General features: G+C 44.0%; 1 long non-coding RNA gene and 2 pseudogenes across 6 annotated transcripts in view; 2 read left to right on the top strand and 1 right to left on the bottom strand.

The window, feature by feature from the left end:
* LOC147343521 (uncharacterized) overlaps nt 1-12,392 on the bottom strand; it is a 438,787-nt gene that overhangs the window by 176,508 nt on the left and 249,887 nt on the right. The gene's annotated exons all lie outside the window — the stretch shown is intronic.
* LOC147343524 (eukaryotic translation initiation factor 3 subunit C pseudogene) lies at nt 798-2,597 on the top strand (annotated as a pseudogene).
* On the top strand, nt 9,965-11,516 carry LOC147343523 (membrane cofactor protein pseudogene; annotated as a pseudogene). Its single transcript, XR_015156495.1, has one exon. The product of XR_015156495.1 is annotated as a membrane cofactor protein pseudogene (transcript).

Here is a 12,392-nt window from a genome sequence, read left to right as displayed (position 1 = left end):
CAGAAAATGCATATAAACTTGCCCGGCACAAAGCAATTTATATATTAATATTTCCTTCCTTGCAGATGTGTGTCCTTTCCTGCCCTTCACCACATCCCTCTTATTATTAGATTCACTTAAATTTAACAAACATTTATTTGATGCCAGGAGTACAGAAACAGAGATGCACTAATATATCTGCTCTCCAACAACCACTGAAGAATTTCACCTGCATTTCATGGAGGAACTTCGTCATCAAGGTAATGATGGTAACAACCATTAGTGAGTGACATACTGTTAGGCTCTTACATGCAAGTTTGGAAAAACTGCTTCTACTAGGAATAAACGATGGTGCTCCTTTTAGAGATGGATTCCTGATCAGGAAGGTGAAGGGAAGAAGCAAGGCCACAGAGCTCCCCCTCTGCAGAACTGGGGCTTGAAGCCAACTCTGTCTCCCTCCAAATGCACCTCTGCACTGCAGCACATCCTTGCCCAGTCTAAAGCCAGGTTGAAAACGTTCCTCCCTCAAACCTACTCCTTCGTCTCTATTTCCAGTTTCAGAGAAGAGAATCACAATCAATTCAGCATTCCAAAAGGAAATTTGGTACTTTTCCTTGGAACTGCCTTTTTCTTATCTCCTGCTTCTCATCATTAGCTAAGGTTTCTTCATTTATGCTCTTCATATTTTAAAAATTTGCTCTTATTTTCAGACACATAACTTCTACTTTTGGAAATTTAAGGTCCCATGATCTCAAACTTGGGTGGCAAAAATAAATCATTTCTTTTTGCCCAGTGAAAGATCTCATGTCTAAGGTGGAATGCCCCTTGTTAAGGAGAAGCCAAAAATGTTTGCCAAGGGAACTAAGATCACCCACGCTGTTGTCATCAAGAAACTGAATGAGATCCTACAGGCACGAGGCAAGAAAAGAACTGATCGTGCAGCCCAGATTGAGCTGCTTCAGTTGCTGGTTCAGATTGCCTCTGAAAACAACCTAGGAGAGGGTGTCATCATCAAGATCAACATCACCGCTTCTCTTTATAACTACAACCCTAAACTGGCCACATACATGAAGCCTGAGATGTGGCAGAAGTGTCTGGACTGCATCAATGAGCTGATGAACATCCTGTTTGCAAATCCCAACATCTTTGTTGGAGAGAACATTCTGGAAGAGAGTGAGAACATGCATAACGCAGACCAGCCACTGCATGTCCGTGGCTGCATCTTAACTCTGGTGGAATGAATAAATGAAGAATTTACCAAAATAATGCAGAACACTGATCCTCACTCCCAAGAGTATGTGGAGCACCTGAAGGACGAGGCCCCAGTGTGTACCATCATTGAGCATGTGCAGCGCTACCTGGGGGAGAAGGGCACCACTGAGATCTGCCGCGTCTACCTGAGGCACATTCTCCACGCCTACTACAAGTTTGATTACAAGGCCCATCAGCGGCAGCTTACCCCGCTGAGGGCTCCTCAAAGTCTGAGCAAGATCAGGCCGAAAATGAGGCTGAGGACTCAGCTGTGCTGATGGAGAGACTGTGCAAGTACATCTATGTCAAGGACTGCATAGACCGAAACCGCACGTGCACCATCCTCTGCCATATCTCCCATCACGCCTTGCACTCCCACTGGTACCAGGCCTGGGACCTCATGCTCATGAGCCACCTGCAGGACAACATTCAGCATGCAGACCCACCAGTCCAGATCCCGTACAACCACACCATGGTGCAGCTGGGCATCTGTGCCTTCCCCCAAGGCCTGACCAAGGATGCACACAGCGCCCTGCTGGACATCCAGTCAAGCGGCCGGGCCAAGGAGCTTCTGGGCCAGGGTCTGCTGCTGCACAGCCTGCAGGAGCACAACCAGGAGCAGAAGGTGGAGCAGCGCCAGCAGGTACCCTTCCACCTGCACATAAACCTGAAACTGCTGGAAGGTGTTTACCTGGTGTCGGTCATGATCCTGGAGATCCCATTGCTGCCCATGAGAGTGACACCCACTGACGCATGATCAGCAAGCAGTTCCATCACTAGCTGTGGGTGGGTGAACGGCAGCCCTTGCTGGGCCCCCTGAAGTCCATGAAGGAACATGTGCTTCCTGCTTCCAAGGCCATGAAGATGGGTGACTGGAAAACCTGCCACAGTTTTATCATCAATGAGAAGATGAATGGCAAAGTGTGGGACCTTTCCCCAGAGGCCAACAAAGTCAGAACCATGCTAGTTAGGAAGGTCCAGGAAGAGTCATTGTGGACCTACCTGTTCACCTATAGCAGTGTCTACAACTCCATCAGCATGGAGATGCTGTCCGACATGTTTGAGCTGGACCCACTCATGGTACACTCCATCATCAGCAAGATGATCATTAATGAGGAGTTGATGGCTTCCTGGACCAGCCGTCGCAGCCCGTGGTGATGCACTGCACAGAGCCCACTGCCCAGCAGAACCTTGCCCTGCAGCTGGCTGAGAACCTGGGCAGCCTGGTGGAGAACAAGCGGGTGTTTGACCACAAGCAGGGTACCTGTGGTGGCTACTTCTGATTCCAGAAAGATGGCTACCGGAAAAATGAAGGCTACATGCGCTGGGGTGGCTACCACCAGCAGCAGTCTCAGACAGCCTACTGATGGCTTGACTTCTGTCCCCAGTGCCCTAGACCATTCACCATTTAGGTCCAACCACACTGCATTAAAGGTCTGTTTATATATATATAGCGAGAGAGAGAGAGAGAAGGCAATGACACCCTACTCCAGTACTCTTGCCTGGAAAATCCATGGACAATGGAGCCTGGTGGGCTGCAGTCCATGGGGTCACTAAGAGTCAGACACGACTGAGTGACTTAGCTTTCTCTTTTGACTTTCATGCATTGGAGAAGGAAATGGCAACCCACTCCAGTGGTCTTGCCTGGAGAATCCCAGGGACGGGGGAGGCTGGTGGGCTTCCGTCTATGGGGTCGCACAGAGTCAGACACGACTGAAGCGACTTAGCAGCATATGTGTGTGTGTGTGTGTGTGTGTGTATATATATATATATATATATATATATATATATATTTTACTTCTAGAATGTCAATGCTTCTAGAATGATCCTTCTATTTTTTTTGCTCTGTGGCATGTGGGATCTTGGGGCTTCTCTGGTGGCTCAGTGAGAAAAGAATTGGTCTGCCAATGCAGGAGAAGTGGGTTTGATTCCTGGGTTGGGAACATCCCCTGGAGAAGGAAATGACAACCCATGCTGGTATTCTTACCTGGGAAATCCCATGGACAGAGGAGCCTGGTGGGCTTCAGTCTATAGGCTCCCAAAGAGTTGGATATGACTGAGCAACAAAGCAGCAACATGCTGGGTCTTAGTTTCCTGACCAGAGATCAAACACATGCCCCCTGCATTGGAAGCATGGAGTCCTAAGCACTGGACTGCCAGGTAAGTCCTAGAATGATCCTTCTAACACCTAGATTTGCATTTGACCATGTCCCTGTTTCCTGTGTCTGTGGCTCCTCATCTCCATCCAAGCAACCCCAGCTCCTTCCTCACATGCCATGTTCGATTCCCAACTGGGTGGCTCTCTGTGCCTCATGTGAACATTCTTCTCTGTGCCTCATGTGAACATTCTTCTCTGTCCCTCTGGCAAACACTGAGGCACACTCAGGACTCACTCAAGCACCATATCCTCTATGGACACTTGGCTAATCTCCAACTAGAACCTCCCACCCCTCCTCCCGGTCCTGCTGCACTGTGCGGGGGTTTGTGTAAAGGGGGGCTTGTTAAATGCCCCCCTCCTGGAACACTGTCCCTTCCTTGGAGTCAGGGATGGGGACTTTTTCATCTTTGATTTCTAAGTCAGTCCAAGGTGAGCAACTAGTACGGGCACTTAGTGAGTGTTTAGAAAACAAGAACCATGTGAGTGAGTGAAGAGTATTATGCATGTATCCTGTTCTATACTGGATTAGGGAGGTAGGGGGCCAGAGGCTTCACGCAGGGTCTGTAACGCTCCAAGGATAAGACTAGGTCTTCCAAACAGCCTGTCTACATGACTGAACAACAGGTCAAGTTTAACTGGTGAGTTAAGCCTTGTTTTCCTTTTTTCCTCATTATTCATTTGTGGAAATGAGAGTTTATTTACCTGAATAAATTAAACTTGCTTTGATTCTCCCTTTGTGACAGTGAAAACTGTTAATGGCCAGAGCTCTGAAAGGGACTGGATAATTCTACAAATACTTCTGGAGACAGATTAACCCAGCTTCACAGAGGATCCTGAGGATATCACCCTGAATGTTTACTTTACAAAGCTCTGCCCAGAAAACTGAGGTGGATCTCCATGTGTTCAATGAGAGATCATTCATTATACTCCTTCAATGGGAAGAGCTAATGGACTTCCCTGGTGGCTCAGATGGTAAAGAATCTGCCCACAATGTGGGAGACCTGGGTTTGTTCGATCCCTGGGCTGGGAAGATCCCCTGGAGAAGGAAATAGAAACTCATTCCAGTATTCTTGCCTGGAGAATTCCATGAACAGAGGAGTCTGGTGGGCTACAGTCCATGGGGTCACAAAAAGTCAGACATGACTGAGGGACTAAACACACACACACGTGCGTACACATACATACACACAACTTCAATAAAAAAGGAAAATAAAAAGGAACACCAGAGGTCTCTGTTAAATGGTAAAGAAAACTGCTGGTTTAGTTATGGCTGTTTTCAGCTGAATGTCAAAGAAACTGACTACAAGGGCTTATTCAAACAAACGCTGATTTTTCTCTCATTAGAGCCACCCTGGCAGGAGACAGAGAGGACTAATGAGGCAGTTTCATTAAGTCAGCAGTGACTCAGCTTCCCTTTTTTTCTTTCTCCATCATCATCATCATCACGACTGGGGTTTTATTTCCAGGTCTTAAGGTGTCTGTTCCACCTCCAGGCAGTGTGTGCGCTTTACACACAGGAAGGAGCCTCAAGAGCAGAGGGAACAAAATGTGTGGCTTTTTTTTTTTCCTGGCTCTTTTTCTCTTTTTGACTCCACCAAGTAGATGGACCTCTCCCTGGTTATAATACATCACAGGGCCACATAGACTGCAAGGAAATCTGCAAGAATAAGCATAGTGGGCACTTGGCCTCTCTGAATAAATCATGTTTCTTTTCATGAGAAGGAAGGGAGACAGAAAACGGTCACAAATCTATTTTCCAGTTGTGCAACCAATAAGGAAGAAGGACAGCTGACTCTGCTCTGACCTAATGGCATCTGTTCCTGTTTGGGTGACAGACAGGGACACTGAAAGAAGCGTGTGCCACTCTTTAGGCTGACTGCACAGAGGCCTGGAACTTCAGGCGCTGGAAGTGATATGTGGGCCCTGGCACAGCCCTGCTCTCTGCCCCTCCCTGCCAGCTGGCTCAGACTGTAGAGACTGTAGCCTGGATCCTCTTACCCAGGCCCCATTTCTCTGCTCTGAGGTCCCTCCCCCTGCAATTTCTTCTCTATACTCCTCTGAGAATAAATATTCTAAAATACCAACTGGTTGTGTCACTACATGAATCTCTCTTATAAAGCTCAGCTCATTAGAGAGCTGGCTCCTCATTCCCAGCTCTCCTCCACAGCCTCCCTTTCAGGATGGGGCACCTTGTACGTTAGCAAATCTGGCCAGATGGGATAGCTTTCAGATTCAGCACCTTCCTAGTCTGGGCCTTCAGTCACCCACTTCCTTCACTTGAACCATTCTTCATCTTTCTCCAACTTTCTTGCCTGCACAGTCTCAGAAAGACGTCGCTTTCTGCAAGAAAACCTCTGATTCCTGGGGTATGAAACTTCGATACGCTTCTTGGACATTCAGGAGTGTGAAGTCAAGTGGGCCTTAGGGAAGTATACTATGAACAAAGCAAGTGCAGGTGATGGAATTCCAGCTGAGCTATTTCAAATACTAAAACAGGATTCTGTTAAAGTACTGCACTCAATATGGCAACAAATTTGGAAAATGCAGCAGTGGCCACAGGACTGGAAAAGGTCAGTTTTCATTCCAATCCCAAATAAGGGTAATACCAAAGAATGTTCAGACTACCATACAATTGTATTCATTTCACAAGCTACCAAGGTAATTCTCAAAATCCTTCAAGCTAGGTTTTAATGGTACGTGAACTGACAACTTTCAGATTTACAAGTTGGATTTAGAAAAGCCAGAGGAAACAGAGATTAAATTGCCAACATCCGTTGGCTCACAGACAAAACAAGGGAATTTCAGAAAAACAGCTACTTCTGCTTCATTGACTACACTAAAGCCTTTGACTGTGTGGATCACAACAAACTGGAAAATTCTTAAAGAGATGGGAATACCAGACTACCTTATCTGCCCCTTGAGACACCTATATGCAGGTCAAGAGGCCAACAGTTAGAATGGACATGGAACAATGGACTGATTCAAATTTGGGAAAGGAGTGCATCAAGGCTACACATATTGTCACCCTGCTTACTTAACATCTATGCAGAGTACATCTTGCAAAATACCAGGCTGGATGAAGCATAAGCTGGAATCAAGACTGCCAGGAGAAATATCAATAACCTTGGATATTCAGATGACACCACCCTTATGGTAGAAAGCAAAGAGGAACTAAACAGACTCTTGATGAAGGTGAAAGAAGAAAGTGAAAAAGATGGCTTAAAACTCAACATTCGAAAAATGAAGATGATGGCATCTGGTCCCATCACCTCATGGCAAATAGAAGGGGAAAAAGTTTAAACAGTGACATTTTATATTCTTGGGCTCCAAATTCATTGCAGACAGTGACTGCAGCCATGAAATTAAAAGATGCTTGCTCCTTGGAAAAAAAGCTATGATAAACCTAGACAGCATGCTGAAAAGCAGAGATATCACTTTGTCCATAAAGGTGCATATAGTCAAAGCTATAGTTTTTTCAGTAGTTGTGTACGGATGTGAGAGTTGGACCATAAAGAAGGCTGAATGCCGAAGAATTGATGCTTTGGAATTGTCGTGCTGGAGAAGTCTCTTCAGAGTCCCTTGGACTGCAAGCCAGTCAATCCTAAAGGATGTCAATCCTGTATATTCATTGGAAGGACGGAAGTTGAAGCTGAAACTGCAATACTTTGGCCACCTGACATGAAGAGCCAACTAATTGGAAAGACCCTCATGCTGGGAAAGATTGAGGCCAGAGGAGAAGAGGGTGACAGAGGATGAGATGGTTGGATGGCATCACTGACTCAATGAACATGAGTTTGGGCAAACTCTGGGAGATAGTGAAGGACAGGGAGGCCTGACATGCTGTTTTCCACCGGATTGTAAAGAGCTAGACATGTCTTAGCCATTGGACAAAAACAACAAAGCAGCTTATTGTTTTCCAACTAAAATTTAAGCTACTTTAAAAAGCAGAACCTTATATATGATAGATACTGAATTATTTGTTGATATTGAACATAGGAAAGGCAACATTGTCCAAATAGCACTGAAGTCTGAGCACATGGCTTTGGGCCCTGTTCTCAGATCTGTGCCTAATTAGCAGGATGACGTTGAGTGATTTCACCTCCTCTGTTTGGTTTTCTCATCTACTTAACACATGGTATTACCAGTTTCAGTGCATGTCAGATTTGCATGTCCAGTACCTACTCCTTCTTCTTCTGATGAGAGCATCCTTGTTTCTATTATGACACAAACTCCTCTCAGGTGCTCAGTCACGTTTTTTGAGTGAGGTGAGATATCCAAGCCTTGTAGATCAGTATGTAACTCTTATGGCACTGAGGTCTGTTCCAAAATCAACAAGGACCAAGCCAAGTCAATAAAAGTTGACTGTGGGACATTTGGTAAAACTATTGAAATGCACTAATAGCTCTCTTATTGCTACACTTGAGGAGGAGGAAACCTGGAATTTCTGTGCTCATGAATGGACAGAGCCTGCTTGAATGAAGCCATAACAGAAAAAAAGAGAGCAGTGAAATGAAAAAACAATGAACTCAGATGCCCTTGTTTGAGCCATTGGATCTCTTGACTCCCAAAGTCAACATTATCCAATCATTATCCAGCTATTAGGGCTTCTATCAGTGGGAATATTCCCATTCCCCTCACCACCACTTATCCCAGTTCGAGTCGGTTTGATGTCAGTCATAATGTAAACAATCTGGATTTCATGACAACAAGAAACATATTTCTTTCATATATATTTTGGAAGAACTGGTAGACCCTTTTAAGAGTCTTTACTATGTCCATATGTTTTCCCTCCACATTTGGAAATTCATCCTAAATATGAAAAGGACTTTTTGACAAAGAAGGTAGTAAACTCCTTAAAATCAATTTTTGTTTCTTAAAAATCATTGTATATACACAGCACTTGGCACAATGTTTAACATAAATTACTTGTTAAATCAACCAACCAACTAGATAATACTAACTAAAACTGTTTATCATAATGTAAAAAACCCAAATGTAAAATCTGTAGGGAAATAGTTAACACACACACACACACATTTTATGGTCTACTCTACTGTCATTGGAGAAGGCAATGGCAGCCCACTCCAGTACTTTTGCCTGGAAAATCCCATGGACGGAGGAGCCTGGTAGGCTGCAGTCCATGGGGTCGCGAAGAGTTGGACATGACTGAGCGACTTCACTTTCACTTTTCACTTTCATGCATTGGAGAAGGAAATGGCAACCCACTCCAGTGTTCTTGCCTGGAGAATCCCAGGGATGGGGGAGCCTGGTGGGCTGCAGTCTATGGGGTCGCACAGAGTCGGACAGGACTGAAGTGACTTAGCAGCAGCAGCTACTGTCATTAAGATATAAAGGATTTGTAGTACCATGGACAACTAAGTATGACATAACGTTAAGAGAAACAAATTTGGAAGCCTATATTTAAAGCATAAGCATATCTATTTTATTAAAGGCTTATTCCAGAAGCATAATCCAAAAATGCTAATGGAACAGCATATTTTTTCTTTCTCCCACTTTTCTATGACTACCAAAATATATTAACATGTTAACATATGACAGTTTTAATATTGAAAAAAATAAGCACCTAAAATATCTGATTTCAACCATCTGCTCACCACCTTTACAACTCTATCATTCTATGATTCCAAGAATTGCTCAGTTATCATGGTTTACACAAACCTCATTGTTTTTGTAAGTGGGGAAAATTTAGTACCAAAATTAAAGGACAAAGCTGACAGAGTTATTAGTCTCAAGGAACTTGCATGTCCTTTGTTTTTGTTTTTTTTAATGGTTGTTTCTGATGCTTTCCATTCTTGTGAAATCAAACAGAAATGAAGTTGCTACAGAGACAAGGAAGGGGTCATGTGCTTTCTTGGAGGGATCCTTTTACTTGATTCAAATGATCACAAATGGTGCCCACCGTCTTCATATTCTCTGGCCTGACCAGAATCCCTCTGCATTTCCCTGGTCAGTTTTTTCTCCCCTTCTTTCTAGCAGCCACCTCTTGACTACACTTACTTATCCTTTCTTACAGTGTGTATCCAAGCCCTGCCATGTTGCTCCCTTGCTCCCCTGCACTCGTGATAAAAACCTCCTCTGTGACACATCCATGCTGAACTTCATTCAGTCTTCCCCAGCCCTGTGTCCTCTTGCTTTTGGAGTATTTTTTTTCTCTGCCTGCTTCCCTGGCAAAATTTATACTTATTCTATTTCCAATAGTAGCAGTTCCCAAACTTTTTGGCACTGGGGACCAGTTTTGGGGGAGACAAGTTTTCCATGGATGGGTGGGGGGATGGTTTGGAGATGATTCAAGCACATTACACTTATTGTGCTCTTTATTTCTATTATTATTGCATCAGCATCACCTCAAATCATCAGGCATTAGATCCTGAAGGTTGGAGACCCCTGAAGTATAGGATGTCTTTCTCTAAAAAGCCTTTCTTAACCCCTGCAATGGCAAGTGTTGCCTTATAATTGTTCCTTTCAGACCCTTGGGCTCCCCGTCCATAGCCCTGACCACATGTTATTATTTAAAACCAGCAGGTCATCCATGATGGAATGCAACCCTGGTGATCACAAACATAATCTGTATTTCTGTCTTGCATGTAGTCATTGTATTTGGTGCAGAGCTTGGCACGTATTAATTACAGTACTTCATAAAATTAGAAAGAAAGGGTGGTTATCATACACTAGTTTAACAGCATAACCATAATTAAAAAACTGGCAAGCGGCGCCGCGGGCTCAGGCTGCCCGCGCCGCCGGTGCGTCCGGGTCCTGTATCGCGGGGAGCTGGACTCAGCAAGGTCTCTGCGGAGCAGTCTTGGGTGTCCCGCTGGTCTCCCCGAAAATGAGGGCGTCTTGCACCCCGCTGAAGGCGCCGCTCCGCCGCCCCGAAAGACTGGCTTCTTCTGGGCGCTTCGCCTGGGTGCTTCCGCTGGCGCCACTGCTCCTGCTGCCCACGTCCTCCGATGCCTGTGGTGATCCACCAAGATTTGTCTCTATGAAGCCCCAGGGTACCCTTAAACCCAGTTATAGTCCTGGGGAGCAGATTCTGTATGAATGTCGTCTGGGTTTCCAGCCAATAACTCCTGGTCAAGTCCTGGCTCTCGTTTGTCAGGATGATAATACATGGTCGTCTCTCCAGGAGGGCTGTAAAAGAAGACGGTGTCCTACCCTAGCTGATCCCACAAATGGCCAAGTTATCCTTGTAAATGGAAGTACTGAGTTTGGCTCAGAGGTTCACTATGTTTGTAATAATGGTTATTACTTACTGGGGACAAGAATTTCTTATTGTGAAGTTTCTGGAACTGGTGTGAACTGGAGTGATAATCCTCCAACACGTGAAAAGATTTTGTGTCAACCACCTCCAGAAATTCAAAATGGAAAATACACCAATAGCCACAAGGAAGTATTTGAATACAATGAAGTAGTAACTTATAGTTGTGATCCTTCAAATGGACCAGATGAATATTCACTTGTTGGAGAGAGCAAGCTTACCTGTATTGGAAATGGTGAATGGAGTAGTCAACCCCCTCAGTGTAAAGTGGTCAAATGTGTATATCCAGCCATTGAACATGGAACGATAGTCTCAGGATTTGGACCAAAATATTACTACAAAGCGACGGTTGTACTTAAATGCAATGAGGGTTTTAACCTTCATGGCAACAGTGTAGTTGTCTGTGGTGAGAACAGTACTTGGGAGCCCGAGCTACCAAAGTGTATTAAAGGACATCCCCCCCGTCCTACTGATGCATCACCCCCTAACGGTGCTGAGGGTTTAGGTGCAGGATACGTTGTGCTCGTCATTGTTGCTTTATTGGCGTTGGATTATTGCTCTGCCTGTACTGCTGTTTTTGCAGACAAAGGAAGAAAGGGAAAGCAGAATGTAGCGCTACGTACACCACTTATCAGGATAAAGCAGCCACTCCAACAGAATAGATGAACTGAACCGTTTCCAGGAACGCATGTACCATTCAGCCATGAAAATGAAGGAAACCTTGCCATTTGCCACAATACAGACAGACCTGAGGGGACTTTGCTGGGTAATAAGTCATGTAAAGAAAGATGTGTACTGTCTGATCTCACTTACACGTGGAATCGAAAAAAACAAGCTTTCACAGAAGAAAAATGAGATTTGTCGATGTCAGCGGTGGGGGACTGGTTGGGGTGGGTTTGAGTAAAGGTGGTCAGAAAATACAAACCTTCAGTTATAGGGTGAGAAAGTACTGGGGTATAATTACAGCACAGTGGCTACCGTGAGTTACTCATACTGTATTTATATTGGCAAGTTGCTAAGACAGTGGATCTTAAAAAGTTCTAATCACATGGAAGAAAAAAGCTTTTTGTAGTATTGACATTATCGAATCATGCTGTACACCTTAAACTTAACGCAATGCCCTCTCTCAATTTTGTCTCAATACTGAAGGAAAAAAAGTATAAAGATTATTTGCCACTTTCTTACACTGTCAGAAATAAAACTGCTAAGTGATAGCCATAGGAACTTAAAACATTTTAATGTGGCAGAAGTATAGTCACTATTCTGTAATGCTTCTTTGAAACATGTATGAATTTAGGTTTAAACACCTTGCCTGTTTTTCCTTAAATAGCACTTGATTTATGGGGTAGGTCAACATGGCATTCTAAGGTAGGGAAATGTGTTTGTTTTTTCTTCTATAAGATCTCCAAACTCAGAGAAATATATTGCAAAATGACATTACATTTCATTTGCAAAGAAAGTGATTTTGAAATCTTTTTTTGTTCAGAGGTGATTACCAATTCTTAAGGTTCATTCTTTGAGTTTCTTAACTAAGAATATTACTGGAAAATACTCTTACGTTGAATAGATTAAAATGCTATTTTTAAAAATGTGTAACCTCGTGGTAATTTAGAGATGCTATTAAGTTTTTATCTGGCATTTGTTCTTCACCCCTTTTATTTATAATAAGCCAGTCTAAGAAACCAAGAATTCAGCATTAGTTTCAGGCTTCTATACAAAGTTAGAGTA

The sequence above is a fragment of the Bos grunniens genome, chromosome 27 (genome assembly GCF_055505025.1).
Source record: "Bos grunniens cultivar Pamir isolate PY7600 chromosome 27, Bosgru_T2T1.0, whole genome shotgun sequence".
NCBI lineage: Eukaryota > Metazoa > Chordata > Mammalia > Artiodactyla > Bovidae > Bos > Bos grunniens.
The sequence above is the reverse complement of the archived record's forward strand: the minus strand, read 5'-3'. Positions and strand labels throughout refer to the sequence as shown.